We start from the raw sequence: 20553 nt of genomic DNA, 5'->3' as shown, positions 1-20553 counted from the left end.
GTGGTAATAATTTTACAATGTGTAGTACATTACATCATTATGGTATGTATCTTTACAGAAAATGGGCACACAGCATATATCAACCATCCACACAGTCTGCTATGGACTGAATGTTTATAATCCTCCAGATATTCACACTTCAGTGTGATGGTATTAGGAGCAATCATGAGGATGGAGCCCTCAGGAATGGGCTTAGTGACCTTATAAGAAGAGACACAAGAGATACAACCTCTCCCTCTCTGCCATGTGAGGACACAGCAAGAAGGCAGCTGCCTGGAAACCAAGAAGAGAGCTCTCACCAGGAACCATGTCAGCTGGCATTTTGATCTTGGACTTTCAGCCTCCAGACTGTAAGAAATAAATTTTCCTCGTTTAAACCACTCAGTCTATGGCATTTCTTTAATAGCAGCTCAAAGCTGACATGGCATTGATGTCCTGGACATAAACAAGATACCAGCTAATAGTGGCTGGGCCAGAACCACCTTGCTGTCTTCACACCAACTCAGTGAAGCAAGCACTGTCACCAGTCCCATGTGTGTACTCAGGAAACTGGGACATGTAGAATGAAAGCCAGTCACCAAAGCAACACAGCAAGATGCAGAATCTGGATTCAAGTATGACTCTTGCACTAGAAGGTAACGTGAAAATGTAAAATGAGTTTTGGTACAAGGACAGACTTCCTATGCATAGGACAAAAATCATGGAGAAAAGACCAAAAAGTTAGACCGCATAACAGACAGACATAAGTCTCTGGGATGGAAGAATATGGTAAACAAAATAAAAAGAAAATGACTAGTTGGAAAAGTGTTTGCAGAATATATGATAGAGAAACAAAGGATAATTTTACATCCATGCACACACATACTTAAATATATTTTTCAAAATTCTTGCAAATCAGTAAGAAAAAGAGATCTGGTAGAATAGAAACACAGGCTATAAGAAGAGTTAATAGAAAAGAATTATGAGTGGAATATAAATATATGAAAAGGTACTCCCTCTCTCTTAAAACTAAAGAAATACAAATTAAAACCTATCATGAATAATATGATTCACCTGTAATAACAGTCGTTGCTGGTAAGTGTGTGTAGAACTTACTCTTTAATATCAGTAGCAGTATATATCAATGCAGTCTCTAAGTAAGATAATTAGATAGTATCTACCCACATGTAAAATGCATGTACCCTTCAACCCCACAATTTTATTTCTGGAAATTCATTTGTATAGGCACATAAAGACTGTGTGTGAGGATGTTTGTTGCAGCATTTGTGGCAGAAATGGGGAGACATCCACCAAGGACTTCTGCTCCTCCCTGCTGGGTATAGCTGTTCTAGAAGGCAGCTGCCCAGCCAAGGACTGCATTTCCCAGCAACCCCTGTATCCATGTGGGGTGATGTGGTTGGTTGGTACCAGGAACAGGGAGTAGTAAAGGTGTGTTACCTCCAGGCCAATGAGCTCACAGACTAGGAGGGCCGCTTCACTGTCTTTTCTGTCCACTAGCTCAGCGATTTTCAAACTTTCTCACTTGATGACACATAAACTAACCACTAAAATTCTGCAGCACACCAAAAAAAATGTATTTTTTGTCAATTTTACAAAAAAAGTATAATTTTGATTCATTCGCACTGGACAGCTATTGTGTGGGCTGTTGTCATTTTTAAAAAAAATTGACAATGTAAGGGAAAAGAGATCAGCACCCCTGAATAAATAGTCAAATGCATGTTTTAGAATTCTTCTGGCACACCTCTTGAAAATCGCTGCACAAGCTGAATGCAGAGAACTTTGTGGTCCTAGAAGAGAGTGGGTCCAAAAGGTAGAAGGGACATGATGACCACTTACAAGGAAGAAAACACCCCTTGGACTATGATGAGAAAGAAATACGCTTTTTTTTTTCGAATTTAGGACTTATTTTATTTGAAATTAAAAAATTTAAATTGTTGTTCAAGTATAGTTTTCTGCACTTTACCCCTATCCCAGCCCACCCCTGCAGCCCTCCCCTCCTCTATCCTGTCTCCACTGCCCCACCCCACCCAGTGTTACTGTCTATGTGTCCTTTATAATAAATAGTTCCTTCAAACCCTTCCCCCATTCTGCTGAAATTCCCTCCCCTCTCCCCTCTGGTCACTGTCAGCCTGTTCTCAATTTCAGTGTCTTTGGTTATATTTTGTTTGTTTGTTTTGTTGATTAGATTCCTGTTAAAGGTGAGATCATATGGTATTTGTCTTTCACCACTTGGTTTATTTCGCTTAGCATAATGATCTGCAGTTCCATCCATGCTGTTGCAAAGGGTAGGAGCTCCTTCTTTCTTTCTGCTGCATAGAATTCCATTGTGTAAATGTACCATAGTTTTTGGATCCATTCATTTATTGATGGGCACCTAGATTGCTTCCAGCACTTGGCTATTATAAATTGTGCTGCTATGAACATTGGGGTGCATAGGTTCTTTTGTATTGGTGTTTCAAGGTTCTTAGGATATAATCCTAGCAGTGGAATTGCTGGGCTGAAAGACAGATCCATTTTAGTTTTCTGAGGATTTCCATACTGTTTTCCACAGTGGTTGTACCGGTCTGCAATCCCACCAACAGTTCACTAGGGTTCCCTTTTCTCCACAACCTCTCCAACACTTGTTGTTTGCTGCTTTGTTTATCATGGCCATTATCACTGGTGTGAGGTGGTATCTCATTGTGGTTTTAATTTGCATCTCCCTGATGGCTAGCGATATTGAGTACTTTTTCATGTGTCTCTGGACCCTCTGTATGTCCTCCTTGGAGATATGTCTGTTTAAGTCCTTTGCCTATTTTTTTAAATTGGGATGCTTGTCTTCTTAAAGTGGAGTCATGTGAATTCTTTGTATATTTTGGAGATTAAATCCTTGTCTGAGGTATCATTGGTAAATATGTTTTTCCATACAGTTGGTTGTCTTTTTATTTTATACTGATTTCTTTAGCCATGCAGAAGCTTTTAATTTTGATGAAATCCCATTTGTTTATTCTTTCCTTTATATTCCTTGCTCTAGGGGACATATCAGTGAAAATATTGCTGCATGAAATATCTGAGATTTTCCTGCCAATGTTCTCCTCTAGGATTTTAATGGTGTCACCACTTATATTTAAGTCTTTTATCCACCTTGAATTTATTTTGGTGTATGGTGTAAGTTGGTGCTTCAGTTTTATTTTATTTTATTTTTTTTGCATGTAGCTGTTCAGCTCTCCCAACACTATTTGTTGAAGAGGCTATTTTTACTCCATTTAATGTTGTTGCCCCGTTTGTCAAATATTAGTTTACCATAGAGACTTGGGTTTATTTCTGGGCTCTCTGTCCTGTTCCATTGGTCCATGTGTCCATTTTTTATGCCAGTACCAGGCTGTTTTGATTACAGTGGCCTTGTAATACAGCTTGGTATCAAGTATTGTGATCTTTCCTACTTTGTTCTTTTTTCTCAAAATTGCAGCAGCTATTCGGGGTCGTTTATGGTTCCATATAAATTTTTGAAATGTTTGTTCTATGTCTGTGAAACATGCCATTGGTACTTTAATAGGTATTGCATTGAATCTGTATATTGCTTTGGGTAGTATGGACATTTTGATGATGTTAATTCTTTTGATCCATGAACACAGTGTATGTTTCCATTTGTTTGTGTCTTCCTTGATTTTCTTCTTCAGTATTGTGTAGTTTTCTGAATACAGCTCTTTTACCTCCTTCATTAGTTTTATTCCTAGGTATTTTATTTTTCTTTTTGCTGTATCAAATGGGATTTTTTTAAATTGATTTCTGCTTCTGCTGTTTCATTGTTCGTATACAAAAATGCCTTTGATGTCTGCATATTGACTTTGTATTCCCCTGTTTTGCCAAATTAATTTATTAGGTTGACATTTTTTTGGTGGAGTTTATAGGATTTTTTATGTACACTATCATGTCATCTGCAAGCAGTGACAGTTTTGTTTCCTCCTTTCCAATTTGGATGCCTTATATTTCTTTTACTTGTCTGATCACTGTGGCTAAAACTTCCAATACTATGTTGAATAGAAGTGGTAAAAGTGGACAACCTTGTCTTGTTCCTGATCTTAGTGGAAAGAATTTTAGTTTTTGCCCATTGTGTATGATGTTGGCTGTAGGTCTCTCATATGTGGCCTTTGTTATGTTGAGGAATGTTCTCTCTATTCCCAGTTTGCTGAGTGTTTTTTTTTATCATAAATGGGTACTGTACCTTATCAAATGCTTTTTCTGCATCTATTGATATGATCATGTGATTTTTGTCTTTGCTTTTGTTTATGTGATGTATTACATTTACTGATTTGTGAATATTGAACCATCCTTGCATCCCTGGGATGAATCCCACTTGGTCCTGGTATATGACCTTTTTAATATATTGTTGGATGAGGTTTGCCAATATTTTGTTGAGGATTTTAGCATCTATGTTCATCAGTGATATTGGCCTGAAGTTTTCTTTCTTTGTGTCTTTATCTGGTTCTGGTATTAGGATGATGCTGGCTTCATAAAAAGAGTTTGGGAGTCTTCCATCATTTTGAATTTTTGGAATAGCCTGTGAAGAATAGGGGTTAGCTCTTCCTTAAATGCTTTGTAGAATTCTCCTGTGAAACTATCTGGTCCAGGGATTTTATGCTTCGGGAGACTTTTTATTACTGCTTCAATTTCATCTGCTGCTGTTGGTCTGTTCAGTCTTTCTGCTTCTTCTTCATTGAGTTTTGGAAGATTATATGTTTCTAGAAATTTGTCTATTTCCCCTAGGTTTTCAAATTTCTTGGCATACAATTCATAGTAATTTCTTACAATTCCTTCTATTTCTGTTGGGTCAGTTGTAATGTTTCCACTTTCATTTCTGATTGTGTTTATTTGGGTCCTCTCTCTTTTCTTGATGAGCCTGCTTAAAGGCTTGTCCGTTTTGTTTATCTTTAAAAAAAACAAACAGGTCCTGGATTCATTGATCCTTAGAATTGTGCTTTTAGTCTCTATGTCATTGAATTCTGCTTTGATCTTGGTTATTTCCTTCCTTCTACTTGCTCTGGGCTGTCTTTGTGGTTGTTCCTCGAGTTCTTGTAGGTGTAGGGTTAGGTTGTTTGTTTGAAATGTTTCTATCTTTTTTAGATAGGCCTGTATTGCTATGAACTTCCCTCTCAGGACTGACTTTGCTGTGTCCCATAAGTTTTGGGTTGCTGTGAGTTCATTTTCATTTGTTTCCAGAAACTTTTTGATTTCTTCCCTAATTTCATTCTTGGCCCATTCTTGTTTAATAGTATGCCATTCAATCTCCATGATTTTGAGTTTTTTGGGTCTTTTCTCTTGGGGTTGGTTTCCAGTTTCAGTCCCTTGTGGTAAGAGAAAATGCTTGGGATGATTTCAATTTTCTTATATTTGTTGAGGCTTTTTTTTTTGTGCCCTATCATGTGGTCTCTCTTTGAAAATGTCCCATGTGCATTTGAAAACAATGTGTATTTAGCTTCTTTGGGATGAAGAGCTCTCTATCTATATATCAGTTAAGTCCATTTCATCTAGGGCATTGTTCAATGCCACAATATCTTTGTTGATAATTTGTTTGGAAGATCTGTCCATTTTTGACAGTGGGGTGTTAAAATCCCCTACTATAATTGTGTTGCTGTCAATATCTTTCTTGAAGCCTTCCAAGATTTTCTTTATGTAATTGGGTGCTCCCATATTTTGGGTGCATATGTATTTACAATGTTTATGTCTTCTTGGTGGATTCTTCCCTTGAGTATTATGAAGTGAACTTCTTGGTCTCTCTTTATGGCCCTTTTTTTGAAGTCTACTTTGTCTGATACAAATCTTGCTACCCCGGCTTTTTTCTCCTGGCCATTTGCTTGGAAAATTTGTTTTCAGCCCCTCACTTTTAGTCTGTGTAGGTCTTTTGTCCTTAGGTGGGTCTCTTGTAAGCAGCATATATGTGGGTCATGGTTTCTTATCCATTCAGCTATTCTATGTTTTTTGATTGGAGCATTTAATCTATTTACATTTAATGTAATTATTGATAGGTACTCATTCATTGCCATTTTTATACCTGTGTTTCTCTTTTTCTCCCTCTTTTCCTTCCTTTCCTTAAAGCAGTCCTTTTAGTATTTCTTGCAGAGATGGTTTGGTGGAGGTGTATTCTTTTAGACTTCTTTTGTCTGGGAAGCTCCTTATTTGGTCTTCTATATTGATTGAGAGCCTTGCTGGGTAAAGTAGGTTTGGTGGCTTGCCTCTGGTTTTCATTACTTGGAATATTTCTTGCCATTCTCTTCTGACTTGGAGTGTTCCATTGAGAAGTTAGTAGCTAACCTTACTGGAGCTCCCTTGTATGTTACTTCCTGTTTCTCCCTTGCTGCCTTTAAGATTTTCTCTTTGTCTTAAAATTTTGCCATTTTAATAATGATGTGTCTTGAAATGGGCCTCTTTGAGTTCCTCTTGATTGGGATTCTCTGTGTTTCCTGGATTTGTATGACTTTTTCTTTCATCAAATTAGGGAAGCTCTCGTTCATTATGTTTTCAAACAGGTTTTCTATCCCTTGCTCTTCTCCTTCTGGTATCCCTATTATATGGATATTATTATGTTTCATATTGTCATGCATTTTTCTTAATCCCTCTTCATTCTTTCTGAGCCTCTTTTCCTTTTCTTGTTCTTTCTGCGTGTTTTTTTCCTACTTTGTCCTCCAGCTCACTGATCCAGTCTTCTGCGTCATCTGTCCTGGTTTTGATTCCTTCCGTTGTGTTCCTCAGTTCAGAAACTGTATACTTCATTTCCTCTTGGCTCTTGTTGATAGTTTCTATTTCATTTTTCATGTTGATATAGGTTGCAGTGAGTTCATTATCGTTTCCCTGTAGTTTTTGGTGATTCTCTGTTAGTTCATTGAGCTTCCTGATAACCATTGCTTTGAACTCAATATCTGATAGTTGAGTTGTCTCTTTCTTATTTAGCATTCTTTCTGAGGCTTCCTCCTTTTCTTTCATTTGGGGATTATTTCTTTGTCTTCCCATTATTTGTGAGACTCTTCTTGTTAGCCTCAGCTTCTTAAATTGATCTTTTCTGGCTCTCTGGTTTCATGGTGTGAACTTCTGTGGTGGAATACCTGTGAGATTCAGTGGTGCAGTCTTCTCGATCTCCCGAGCTCACTGGTCTTGGGCTGTCATTTAAGTTGGCTCTGTGTTTGTCTTTGGGTTTTGATCATATCTGGATCTTTCTTTTGTGGGTCCTTCCCACCAGCTGGTTAATGGAGGGTCACTCTATTCACCACCTCTTGTAGTTTGTTGTGTTGGTGAGGGCAGGTTGTGTTGAAGCTGGTTCTGCCATGTGTACAAGATTTTGAGGATTCTCTTTTGTTCTTGTTCAGTTGTTTGTTCTGGGTAATTTCTCCACTATTTAGTTGTATTTCCAGATAGGTCTTGGATTGACATTTGTGAGGCTTCCACTCCCTTCTTCACCTTCTTCTGTTATTATCTGTTGGTGGTTCCTTTGTTGCTGGGTTTTCTCTTCCAGTGGGTATCCCTGTGTTCACAGCTTCTACCTACTCTTTTTTTGTGATAAGTTGGAGGGAAAGGCAAAATGGTTTAAGACAGCAAGAGAGTATTCCATGATATTTACAGTAGCAGCTGGTAGAGAAGAGATAGGAGATCCTTTGGCTATGTATCGTGATAACCGTGATATTCCACCCAACTAGCCACTTTTAAGAAAGGATGGAAAGAAGATAAAACTCTTGTTGGGGAGGGAAGGTTTGTGAGCTGGGTCTAGAAAGCAGTGAGGTTGTGGGAGGTCAGATTCTGAGGTAAGGTGAGAGTAAAGGATAGTAAATAGGTGTAGTGCGTGAGAGAATAGAGTTAACCACTACAGTAATAGAGTTCAGGAAACCGTGAAGTGGGCTAAGATCTGAGATGGGTGTTGTGTAGTATTTACCATTGTATGGAACTGCTATTATTTACAATAACATTACAGCCACAAGCATATGACAGAATCTATGTGATCTGGATAACAAGAATAGGGGGTATAGGACTTTGCATGCTCTGCTAAAGGAACACAAGTGAAGTGAAGGACAGTAACTTAGCAATACCTATGAAAGAGAGAACACAGGAATTCTGTTAAATGATACAATATAACCAGCCAAGCAAAGGAGACTAAACAGAAAGAACAGAAATGCAAAAATACTATTAAAGTAAAAGGTATAAGAATAATGAAAAATAATAATACAAATATGCAATAACTTGCTGTTGTAGACCGCTCTGCCTAGTTTTAGGCATTGTATCTCTACCTCTTGTAGCTAAGGGCAAGAGACGACCTCTGGAATGCCACCTGCAGGAGACAAAGCCTGTCTCTGGTAGCAAATGCTGCCTCAGTTCCTCTCCCTGCCCCCAGAGCTTGGTTGGAAGTCAATGACAGGTAAGATCCCTCACAGCAGGGGGGGGGACAACCTAAGCCAGACTCAATCACCTGGGAGGCCTTCATGGAAGGACTCAGGGGGCTGCAACAGAGAGCAATGGACTCTCATCTCCCCCAGCTTTGTCAAAGCCTGAGTCCCCATGTACTCTGGGAGAAGTGCTTCCTGGCTCTAATCCCCTTAAGCCTGAATACCTGATGGGGAGAGGTGCAGCTCCTTGTCTGGCCAGAGTGTGGCCCTGGGGAAAAATCTGGCACTGCAAAGACTTGCTGATAAACCTGTGAAATATGCTCTGCTAAGAGTGCTTTCATTCATATGATAAGGGTCCGAGAGGAAATGAGTATATCTCCCAAAGTTTCTGCAACTCTCTTCCTGACAGACACTCACTCAGATCTCTTTGTAATGTTATCTACTGTTTGATCCTTGCTGCCCTGTATTTCTGTGTATTAAAACCCAATAAAAGGCTATGGAAGAAGGCGTTCAATGTCTTTTTTTCCTTGGAGAAACTGGCTGCTGCTGGCCTCATTCTCCCCAGAGAAACTGGCCACAGCCCATGCCACTATCCCCAAACAGATCTCATCTTGTCTCAGCCATATTTATTCACTCACGCGTGTCTGTGGCACCAGGGGGACCTCACGAAAGTAGTCTCCCCCACAACTTGCAGGTTTCTCTGTAATAGCAAAGTGAAATTTGTCTCACTCTTTCAGCTGTTGGGATGTCCAACTCTGGTCTTTTCAAAGTTCCAAGTTTTTTTTGTCTTACTTGTGGGTATTTTTTTAAAAAAGGTAACTAAGGAAGGAAGAAGAGATAAAATTGGAAAGAAAAGAAGAAGAAATAAAACAAGAAAGAAAGAGAGAGAGGAAAAAGAAGTTGAGTGATAAAAAAAATAAAATTTTAGACTTCCACCAAGATGGAGGCATAGGTGGAAGCACTGTGCCTTCTCGCACAACCAAGTTTAAAAACAACAAAATTTTAGCAACAAATAGGCAGCCAAACCACAGAAAATTGAAATATATGGAAGTCTGACAACAACGAACCCTTCAGTCAAACCGGTAAGAGCCGGCAGCAGAGCAGGGTCGGGCAGAAAAGATCCACCAGATCTACCTGGAGGTGCGACCCAGGTGCGCCAGCAGCTGTGGGCAGATCCCAGGTGTGGAGAAGTGGGCAGACCCATTGAGGGTGCAAGGCGGTGGACCCACTGAGGGCTGATTGCGGTCACACATTTGCTCGCAAATAAACTGGTGAAGGAGCTAGCAGTGAGAGGGCCAGTGCAGGCCCCAGCAGCAGGAAGTGGCAGAGGGAACCTCTATTGTCCCTCTCTGATCCTGCCCCCACACACAGCGTCACAAAACAGTGACCTGGGTGGCCTTGCACTGGTGAACACCAAAGGCTGTGCTCCTCATACATAACAGGCATGATCAGATCAAAACATGGCTCAAGAACAACTCAGAGCCCCAGAGCCGATAAATCTAAGTGATGAAGAAATAGCCAAACTTTCAGATGCACAGTTCAAAACACTGGTGATCAGGATGCTCACAGAACTGGTTGATTTTAGTCACAAATTAGAGGAACATATGAAGACTAAACTAATTGAAATGAAGGGAAATACACAGGAAACCAATAGTAATGGAAAGGAAACTGGGACTCAAATCAAGGGAGTGCACCAGAAGGAGGACAAAAATGACCAAACAGAAAAGAATGTAGAAACAAGAATTCAAAAAAATGAGGAGAGGCTTAGGAACCTTCAGGACATCTTTAAACATTGCAACATCTGAATTATAGGGGTACCAGAAGGGGAAGAGGAACAGCCATGAGTGGAAAACTTATTTGAACAAATAATAAAGGAGAACTTCCCCAATCTGGCAAAGGAAATAGACTTCCAGGAAATCCAGGAAGCTCAGAGAGTCCCAAAGAAGTTGGACCCAAGAAGGAACACACCAAGGCACATCATCGTTACATTAGCCAAGATTAAAATGAAGGAGAGAATCCTAGAAGCAGCAAGAGATAAGGGGACAGTCACCTACAAAGGAGTCCCCATCAGACTGTCAGCAGATTTCTCAAAAGAGGCCTTACAGGCAAGAAGGGGCTGGAAAGAGGTATTCCAAGTCATGAAATCCAAAGACCTACAACCAAGATTGCTCTATCCAGCAAAGCTTTCATTTAGAATGGAAGGGCAGATAAAGTGCTTCTCAGATAAGATCAAATTCAAGGAGTTCATCATCACCAAGCCCTTATTATATGAACTGTTAAAGGAACTTACCTAAGAAAAAGAAGATAAAAAATGTGAACAGTGAAAGGACAGAAAACTCACAGTTATTAACAACCACACCTAAAACAAAAGCAAACTAAGAGAACAGCTAGATCAGGAGTGGAAACATAGAAATGAAGATCACATGGAGGGTTAGCAACAGGGGAGTGGGAGAAGGAGAAGGGGGGAGAAGGTGTAGAAAATAAGTAGCATGGATAGTAGATAGAAAATAGATAGGGGGGGCAAGAATAGTATGGGAAATATAGAATCTAAAGAACTTGAGATACGTGGTCATAAACTAAAGGGGGGATGGTGAGGGCGGGGGTGTGCAGGGTGGAGGGGAAGGAAGGGGGAATAGAACTGTAATGGCATAATTAATAAAATATATTAAAAATAATAAAAATTTTTTAAAAATTACTTTAAACCCCTTCCCCCCCAAAACAAAACTTCTTGCTCATTTCAAACTGGCCATACCAGTTTTTCTGGTTTTGTTGGCTGAAGCAGGCTGAGGGTCTTTTCTCCCTTCTCAATTAGCACTCAGTCACCCTCTGGTGTACCCTCCCCAGAGCAAGCCTGGCACCTCTCCACAGGGCCCTGGGTGTGGGATCCAGGCTTTCCTTAGAGGGCCCTCTCCCAGGGTTACCACTGTTGCCTCAGGGACTTGCAAAGAGTGCACTCTCCCTGGTTTGTGGGCCCCGGTGCTTGACCAGGCCGTCTCTAGCCCCAGGGGTTCAGGCTTGTACCCTTCCCAGGGCTATGGGGGTGTGTTGGACCTTCCTCTCCACCTCAGAAGCACTGCCCGGCTGGGTGGGGAGGAGGCTGGAGCAGCTGCTGCAAGAGAATTCCCCCAAACAGTGTCTCTTTTTTCACTTTTTCTTTTTGAGAAATTCCCCCTACTCAAGCTTGCCACTCTGTACAGAGGCCTGGCCTCTCACACAACCCAATTCTCCAACCAGACCTGGGACTGTCCGGGTCAGGGCTCATTCCAGCTCAACTCAGCTCTCCCCAGCCAGCATCAACAGACTCCATGGGTGCTCACAACCTCTGTGTGTTTGCCACTTTGTTCTTATTCCCCTCACTGTGACTTGAAGCAACCAGGTCTCTCCCAGTGCTGCTCAGTCCTTGTTTGGCAGTGTGGGGAGCCATTGACCTGGCTCTCTCCCAAGAACCCTGTGGCAGACCCGGTGGGTGCTGGGCCTGGGTCTGCAGCCACCCTGGTCCCCCTGCTGGTCTCTGGGACCTTATTGTCCTGAAACACTCTCCTGACTGTTTTTTCAATGTCTGCTACAATTTTTGGTCTTCTATCTTCATATATGCTGGGGTACTGTTGGCTGTTTGCTCTGTTTCTCCATAGATCGGCTAGTTTTTTCTCACTTGTGTAGGGGGAAGTGGAATCCGATCCCTCCTGCCTCACTGCCCTCTTGTCTTCCCTCTTGAGAAATACACTTTTTATCTCCAAGTTTGTTACAGCAACTGACATTGAGCTAACTAGTGAAACGATATTTGTATTAGAAGGAAACCAGAGCCCTGGCTGGTGTAGCTCAGTGGATTGAGTGGGGGCCTGCGAACCAGAGTATCTCGGTTCGATTCCCAGTCAGGGCACATGCCTGGGTTGCAGGCCAGTTCCCAGCAGGGGACTCATGAGAAGCAACCATACATTGATATTTCTCTCCCTTTCTCCTTCCCTTCCCCTCTAAAGATAAATAAATAAAATCTTTAAAACAAAGCAGACCAGAAACAACCTACATGTCTATTAGCAGGAGGTTGGTTAAATAAATTTATAGGGAGGCTAGATGAAAGATGAGTACAAGGATGTTAAAAAATGAAGTGGATTGACAGATACTTATTTTCGCAGAAAGGAATGCTAAATGTATTATTTAGTATAAAAAGAATGTTGTATAACAGAGAGTTCCACACGTGCCATTTGCATATATAATATGCATACATGTATTAGTATAGATATAAGATCTAAATGGATACACAGTAAACTGTTACCAGTGATTACCTCTGGAGAATGATCTTGGGAGACCTGGGTTGGACTATAGAGTAGAGTGGAACTTAATTTCTATCTTTATGTTCATGCACTCATTAGACTTTTTTTGCCATGAGCTTATTTTTTGTAGTTACAAAAAATGAGCCAATGAGCCCTGGCTGGTGTAGTTCAGTGGATTGAACATGGGCCTGAGAACCAAAGGGTAGCTGGTTCAATTTCCAGTCAGGGCACATGTCTGGGTTGTGGGCCAGGTCCCCAGTTGGGGCATATGAGAGGCAACCACACATTGATGTTTCTCTCCTCTTTCTCCCTCTCTTCCCCTCTCTCTTAAAAAAAATGAGCTAATGAAAAACGGTTTAAAAGTCCCTATTGGTACCATTTTAGAAGGGCTGCAGTGCAGGTGGGAAGCAAGGATGTGGGAGATGGAAAAATATGGCTCCTTTCTCAGAAAGCCAGGTTTGGAAAGCAGGGAGGAGGGAGGAGAAATTGTCATGGGTGTTGAGTGAATGGTTTTTGCTGCTGCACAAACAGCTCTGATACGTTTCCAGGCAATGGACTTCAGTTTCTCAGGTGCCATGTGTGGCTAGCCTAGCCTGACATGTGTTGGGAACTGCTCTGTCTGGTTTCAGGAATTGCAACCTTAAGGCTGAATGTGCTACCTTCGGAATGCAAGCCACCGAGGAGACAAGGCTGGTCTCTGGCAGCAGATACTGCCCCTGCTCTATCCCCCTGCCCCCAAAGTAAGACCTTCTGGGGGGCAACCTAAGCCAGATTCGATCTCTTGGGAGGCCATCATGGCAGGCCTGGTGGGGGGGCTGTGACAAGGAGCGAGTGATAGGCCCTCACCGCCTCCCCCCCCCACTACTATAACATAGCCCAGTCCCCATGTCCTCTGGGGAAGCACTTCCTGGCTCTAATCCACTTAAGCCTGAATATCTGTGATGGAAAAACCATGCAACCTTTCACCAGCTAGCGCAGGCCCAGGTAATCTGGCAAGATAAAGAATTCTTAACAAACCTGTGAGATCTGCTGTGCTAAGAATGCTTTTAGTTAAATGTTTCTATTTTCCCATATTTTATAGCCTTTTAGTTGATAGACCTTGATTTAAGGACAAGCCCTAATGGTTTTTTGTATACTATCTGCTGTTTACTGTTTATCCATAATTAATAAGCTTGTACCTGAATGCCTGTGCAAAAATCCTAATAAAAGCCTGACTAGGCAAGGGTCAGGGTACTCTCTCTGTCCCCTGGTGAGAGAGTTGCCTGGCTGCTTCAAGCCACTCTCCCCTTGAGAGGGTGGCGAGGCCATTCTGAGGCTCTCCCCCCTTGAGGGAGTAGCCTTGCCAGCCCTTTTCCTCCACAGGACTCAGTAGTCCATGTGAATTTGTCTCATGTCTCATCCATGATGCCATGGGTACTGCTGGTCAGTGCACGTGTCAAACATGGGGACACTATCAGGGCATCTTCTGGGGGTAAATGCATTACTTGCCTTCTTTCTCAGTCTGGGCTGAGCTCCTTCCCCACATGTAAGCTTATCTTCCCTTTCTCTGGAGTGGGTCCCTTAAGTCAGAGCATCTCACATTTTAACATGCATTTAAATGCCTGGGTCTTTTTTAATGCAAATTCTGCATTTGTTGAGAGAAGGCCTGAGGTTCTGCAGTTCTAACAGGTTCACTGTGGCTGACCTGCTGGTCTGTGGACCACAGTTGGAGTCACAAGGCATTCCTAGGTCATCCCGGCAACATTGGCACAGATGGCCTTGTCTGTGGGTGTTTATTGCTTTAAATGGAATTGGTTAATTGATGTTGAGTGGGGAACTGTGGATGGTCTGAATTCAGAAAGCCCAGAGTTGAGTCCAGCTTTTCCATTTCTTGGCCTTGTAATTTTCATAGTAATTTCTTCATTGCACCGAGTGGATGATGATGATGCAGACTTCACCTGGCTGTTGTGAGTTTTGGGCCGGCTAACCGTGGGCAAGTCCCATGTAAACCAGGAAGCACTGTACCCAGCCATTTATGGGTTCCTCTTTCTCTACCATATTTAGTTCTTTTTTTCTTTTTGGTTTATTTACTTATTTATTAAATATAATCGACATATAAAGTACATGAGTAACATGATTTGGTATTTGAATATATTGCAAAATAATCACCACAATAAGTCTAGTTAACCTCCATCACTACACAGTTAAAATTTCTTTTCCTTGTGATCAAAACTTTTAAGATTTCTGCTCCTAGAAACTTTCAAATATATAATATAGATTATTGTCTATAGTCACCATGCTGTACAGTTTAAGTCTTTTTGATTTTCAAAAAGCCATTCATCCAACCCTTCATCTTCCCCTGCTACAGACCTATATGCCCCATTTTCTTTCCAAAGTTCTCAGAGGCTCCACTTCGTTTTCTTCATTCATTCTCAACTTGTCTAATCTGCCTCCCATTCCATCATCCTCAGAATCAGCTCTCTGAGTACATCTCCAAATACCTCACCTTTTTGTGGCATCTGAGGCATTAGCCCAATTCCAATTCATCTCATGTGTCGGCGAATGGCCTCGCCACCCACCACCTGCCCAGAAACAGCCACATCTCATCTGTAACCAAATCCAACTGGTATCCTCTTACCCAGTCTCACCTGACATCCATCCCAGCCCACTCAGGACCCACTGAGATCCCTCACTCATGGTCAGCTGTAGGGAGCAGGTCAATGCTTTTCTCTCACTAGGCTCTACTTTCTGGCATCCATTCTAAGCCCTTCTAGCTCTTGTGTGACACTCCCCAGTGACATCAATGTCAAGAAAGCAAGATGGTACCTGGGGACTATCAGGTGGTGCCAAGGCTACTGGTGATGGTACCCAATGGAGCCTTAGGGGATCTGGTGATGCTGGAGACCATCTGAAATTGGCAGGTTGTCCTCTACCAACACCCAATCACCAATACCAGGGGCCTTAGCACAGCCAGCAATTCTTCTGTGTTCCTCCTGCCAACTCCCTCTTCCACTGTGCACTATTTCAGATCTTCTCTACTCTCTGCAAATGATCAAAGCCTGCCCTTTCCTATCCCTCTGAACAGATGAGCTCACATCATACTTCATAGAGAATGTAAAACCATTCAATATCATGCTATCAACACCTAGAGTTTTCCACATGGACCAGCCCTAGGTGGGGGATGGAGCTGGCCAATCCAGCGGCTTCCTGAGGCCATTCTTCCAGCCTGTGGACCTCCCCCACCTTCAGGGCTCCCTGCCTGCACTGCCCACCTGCAGCAGATTTTACCTACTCTAAGGACCTGCCAGTCCCCTCCTCCATCCCAGTTCTGAATGCTTCCCAGGCATCAGCAAACTTCCCTTTTTTAAAGATTTTATTTATTTGTTTGTTTATTTTTAGAGCAAGGGGAAGGGAGGGTTAAAGAGAAGGAGAGAAACATCAATGTGTGGTTGCCTCTCATGCGCCCCCAGCTGGGGACCTGGCCTGCAACCCAGGCATCTGCTCTGACTGGGAATCGAATGGGTGACCCTTTGGTTTGCGGTCTGATGCTCAGTCCACTGAGTCACATCAGCCATGGCTGGATGAGTTTATTTTTAATACCAAGCTTTTCAACCTCACATTCCCCAGTCCCCTGTGCTGGGAGGTTGTGCCGGGAGGCAGTCTGCAAACTTGTTCCACTTCCTGCATAACAGTGCCCTCTAGTGGGAGGTGATTCAACTGCAGCTGTGGGAGTGAACACCGCCTTGCCCCTCTGCCATTCCCTGTTGCCTACCTGAGAGAAATCAGTCACTGACTGGAGTCTTTCCCCTTGTGTCTCCCACAGATTCAGGTGTAGCAGAATACATTAAGCTCCATGGTTGCAAAGAGTTAGCAGGAGTTGGCTTGTTGATCATGCAGGGAGCAAGAAGAGCAGTGGGCTGTGCAAAGCACCAGAAGTCAGGTGCTCACATACCATCCAGGCCTCTGCTGTGCTAAACCTACATGTATGCTTGTTGAGTCAATGATACTTCTTTAGGGTCCAAGGCCCATTTAAACTATACAAATGTGAAGTAGTGTCCAGGCTATGATGTGAGATAACTCCACACTGGATTTCCATTCTGGAAGGCATTCAGGACACCTGGCAAGATGAGCAGATCCTCTTGAATCTCCCAGTCCTACCCTTTCTGTCTCCAGGCCTTTGCTATTCTCTCTGTCTGAGAACTTTCCCCTGGCTTTTTCCACAGCCCAGTCTTTCTCATCCTTGGCTCTCTTCATATGTCACCACTTTTAAATGTAACTGTAAACCCATGGTTTATTCCCCTCATAGCTCAAAGCACAGTCTATAATTATCTTGCACATATATTTATTTAATCCATTGGCTTCCACCCAGTAGTCCGCAAACTCATCAGGAAGGAACGGTGTCTTCTTTGCTGACTATGGTATCTGCAGTCCTTGTCACTGTGCCATCCCATTACAGGCAGCCCCAGGGAATGATTCATGCTGATCAAATGAATAACATGGGAAGGAACCAAAGCCTTAAACTGGAAGACCTGGGCTTCTTCAGGAAATGCAGCAGCCTGAGCTCTTCAGAAATGGTTTTCCCTTGCTCCCCAGATGCTGTGTGACCGAAGGAAGTGCGGTCACACAGCATCTGGGGTGCAAGGGATGCACGGACCATACTTACATATTTTTACAGTTATGTCTTCATTTGAATGCATTTTAGAAAATTGGAACTAGGACATCACTTTTATTTCCAGATTTTGTTGCTTAGGTTGAGGCTTAGAGACATAGTGAGTGCAGAAATTGTGAAGTGATCTAAAGACAAATATTAAGTAAATGACGGTAAAATGCTACATGTGATGTGGTAAAAAGGTAATCCTTCAATGATGAAAGTTTGAGAAACTCTGGCTCAAAACAGTGTGGGTACATCCAAAGGGAATCCAAGCCACAGTATTGTGAACATGTACTCATTCATAATAATTGTACATTCATAATATTTGTACTCAAATAATTATTAGGCACCGACTGTTTTCCAGCCATTGTGCTAGGCACTGAAGTTGTGGCTCTAAATAAAACAGATGAAGCACTTGTCCTCATGACGCCTCTCATCTTGTAAAGGACATAATAGACAAATGCACAAATGTACAATTACAGCTTGTGTGAAAGAAGAGGAAAGCAAGTGTCACAAGGGAGCCACAGGCTCAGAGGAACATTTGAGGGGACATTTGAGCAGCAGGTTAAGAGGTGAACATAAGCTTGCATGAGAAGACAACAAGATGAGATGTAACCAGGTATGGATGAGGTAAGATGCTACAGCAGAAAATCTAAAAATGCATTAGTGCCTGGGTGCAGAGTCTATGTGGGTGCCATTGTGGCATGGTACACCATGGGGTGCCCATGGTAGACCTGCAGCAGCTTTGGGTGCAGGAGGCAGTGGACTCCATGGTGAAAAGTCTGGAGAGAGGGAATATGCAGAAGATGCAGGGCCTCATGTTCTGATGCAGTGCTGGCTGTTATGAGGCCTCCATGCAGTAGGTGGGTTGTGAGGCAATCATGCAACATGTGCACCAGTGCATTGAGCCCTGCCACATGCCCCTGGTTCAAGCCCAGGCCATGATTACCAGTGAGCTGAAGAAGTTCCAGGACTGCCTGGCCTAGTGCACAATGCATTGCAATGACAAAGCCAACTATTCAACAGATACAGGGAATAAAGAGCTTCATGTGAAACAGCAGCTGGAGAATTGTGTGACCAAGTATGTAGATACTCATTGTGGATACCATGTGAACCTCATTCCAACCATAACCAAGAAGATTAAGGAGCCTCTCTCATTCAGAAATAGAAGGCTTTGCCACTGGCCATTGAGGCTGAGGGCAGGAATTGATTTAAAATGAATAATGAGAATTTTGGTCTTTTAATCAACATTTATGAATGAAGAAAGTAAGGATGGCAACAAGGTTTAGACATGTGTCACTTGCCTCTGGATACTTTTATGTTTTAATTCTAGAAAGTTAAATGGAAAAAAACTGGTGCTAAAATTTGGGTCAGAGAATTTTTGAGAGCATAAATTTTATGTGTCAAATGCTTATCCTGGCAGCAGATATTTCCCTCAAACCAAGCCAGAGCTTTTTGAGCCTGTCAACAGGCTCACAGTTTTCTCTCACCTGCCAGGGATCTGGTGGAATGTGAGGAGAGGTGTTTCTTTCTGTTGTTGACCTCCTGTTTACCAGAAGCATCATCACACCATTTTTCATAAGCTGTAAAACAAAATCCATGAGGTCACTAATTTAGAAAGGGAAAAATGGTTTCTGGGTATTTGTTTTATGTACAAAGGGCAAGAAGTTGATTGAAGATGTGGAGTTGGAAGAGGTAGTATGGATAAGAACTTTGAATGGTTCCTTTGGATATCTGTTTTTGTCCATCAAGATGTAGATGCACACTTCCTAAATTCTTACACATTACATCTTTCAGCTTGGAGATCCTCCAAAAACATGAGAGGCAATGTCATACTGGGTATGGGAAGCAGACCTTCTCTCTCATTGGTTACTGGGGTGGGCCCTGAGGCTTTCTGCAGCAGAGTGAGAGGACAATCTTGCCATGGTATTCTCGCTCGAAAGAAAAGGGAGTTTTGATTGTGCTATATATAAATATCCAGGAATGAACGATGAAAGAGAAACTGTAGGCTGCTTAATTAAGAGAGCTATGAAGTACTGGGTTTGGAAAAAACCTGGTTTTCAGGAATGAAACCTAAACCCAGTATTGCTTACTTAGCTTACTGAAATAACAGAGCCCTACTAAAACAATCATTTGGCAATAGGAAAGTTAAGGTAGAACACGTAAGCCACTCAGGGAGCTGTGGCTCCTTTAGAGCAAAAGAGGAGCTGCCTCCTGCTCCCTGACATTACCAAATACCACTTTTGCCTGGGGGCTTTGCAATATGTAGTGTTCCAACCCCAGCTCTAGCACCTTACCATTTTGATAAGGACCTTGTTGTTTTATTTTTTTACCAACTTACTACATATTTTGCCATGTATAATGTGCACTTTTTTTGCCCGAATTTTTGAGGGAAAAATAAAGATGTGTATTATACATGGTACTACTAATTCTGTATTTATAATTCTGTAAATTTTAAAATTCTTTTATTTATGCTTATGCATTAAAATGTAACTCTAGAAAGCAATAATGATATCTGTATGCAAATAATGCCCTGGAATATGATCATTGGTTTTGTTTCTAAATATGAATAAATAATTGAATTAAAAATTAAAACAAAAATTTTTTTCCTGAAAGTTTGGGTGAAAAACATGGGTGCACATTATACATGGTAAAATATGGTACTTGAAATGGTAATATAGCCTTTCTGTCTGCTGTTTCAGGACTATGAGATATTTTCCTAGTGGTCTGGTTTTAAAAAGTAAGTAAGGTTTAAATTTTCCTTCAGAAAGTAATAAAAAATGCATAGCAAACTACACAGAGAGCAGTAAAGAGTAAAATCAGTTGTAGAAAGTACTAACCAGAACAAACTTGAGCCTGATCTTGTGCTTCTCAAGTAAAAGTCTGTAAGATGGAACTGAATGGGACAGAAGGTGACATGGAAGACAGGGTAGTCACAGGCAATGGGCAGTGTGCAGTGTTATTGAAGAAAAAACCTGAAACCAACTGGATAGAGGTACAGGCAAAGATTTCATTAAATAGACATTTCCAGAGACAGAAGATGGCTATTGGGTAGACCAAAACCCCAGCTTAGTCAGAACAAAATAAAACCCACATCCATGAGGATCCATCCATCCATCCACTCATCATCTAGCTATACAAACATGCATAAGGGCAAACATTTTATAACATACATAAAATGCAAAAGTTCTTGTAAGTGTTATATCCTTTATCCAGATTGGATAAAGCAAACAAAATAACTTTTCTACAAATACAAGCCAGATGAGGACTTTGTAGTATAATTAGATGCTAGAAAAACATAGAT

General features: G+C 41.8%; 1 protein-coding gene and 1 pseudogene across 1 annotated transcript in view; one reads left to right on the top strand and one right to left on the bottom strand.

Annotated features, from left to right (window-relative positions):
• The window catches only part of HS3ST2 (heparan sulfate-glucosamine 3-sulfotransferase 2), a 145644-nt gene that overhangs the window by 25198 nt on the left and 99893 nt on the right, over positions 1-20553 (bottom strand). The gene's annotated exons all lie outside the window — the stretch shown is intronic.
• On the top strand, positions 17975-18469 carry LOC119051801 (protein FAM136A-like; annotated as a pseudogene).

This window comes from Artibeus jamaicensis, unplaced genomic scaffold, assembly GCF_021234435.1.
Source record: "Artibeus jamaicensis isolate MK-2021 breed Jamaican fruit bat unplaced genomic scaffold, CSHL_Jam_final contig_700, whole genome shotgun sequence".
In the NCBI taxonomy this organism is placed as follows: Eukaryota; Metazoa; Chordata; class Mammalia; order Chiroptera; family Phyllostomidae; genus Artibeus; species Artibeus jamaicensis.
This window is presented reverse-complemented; position numbering and strand designations above follow the sequence as displayed.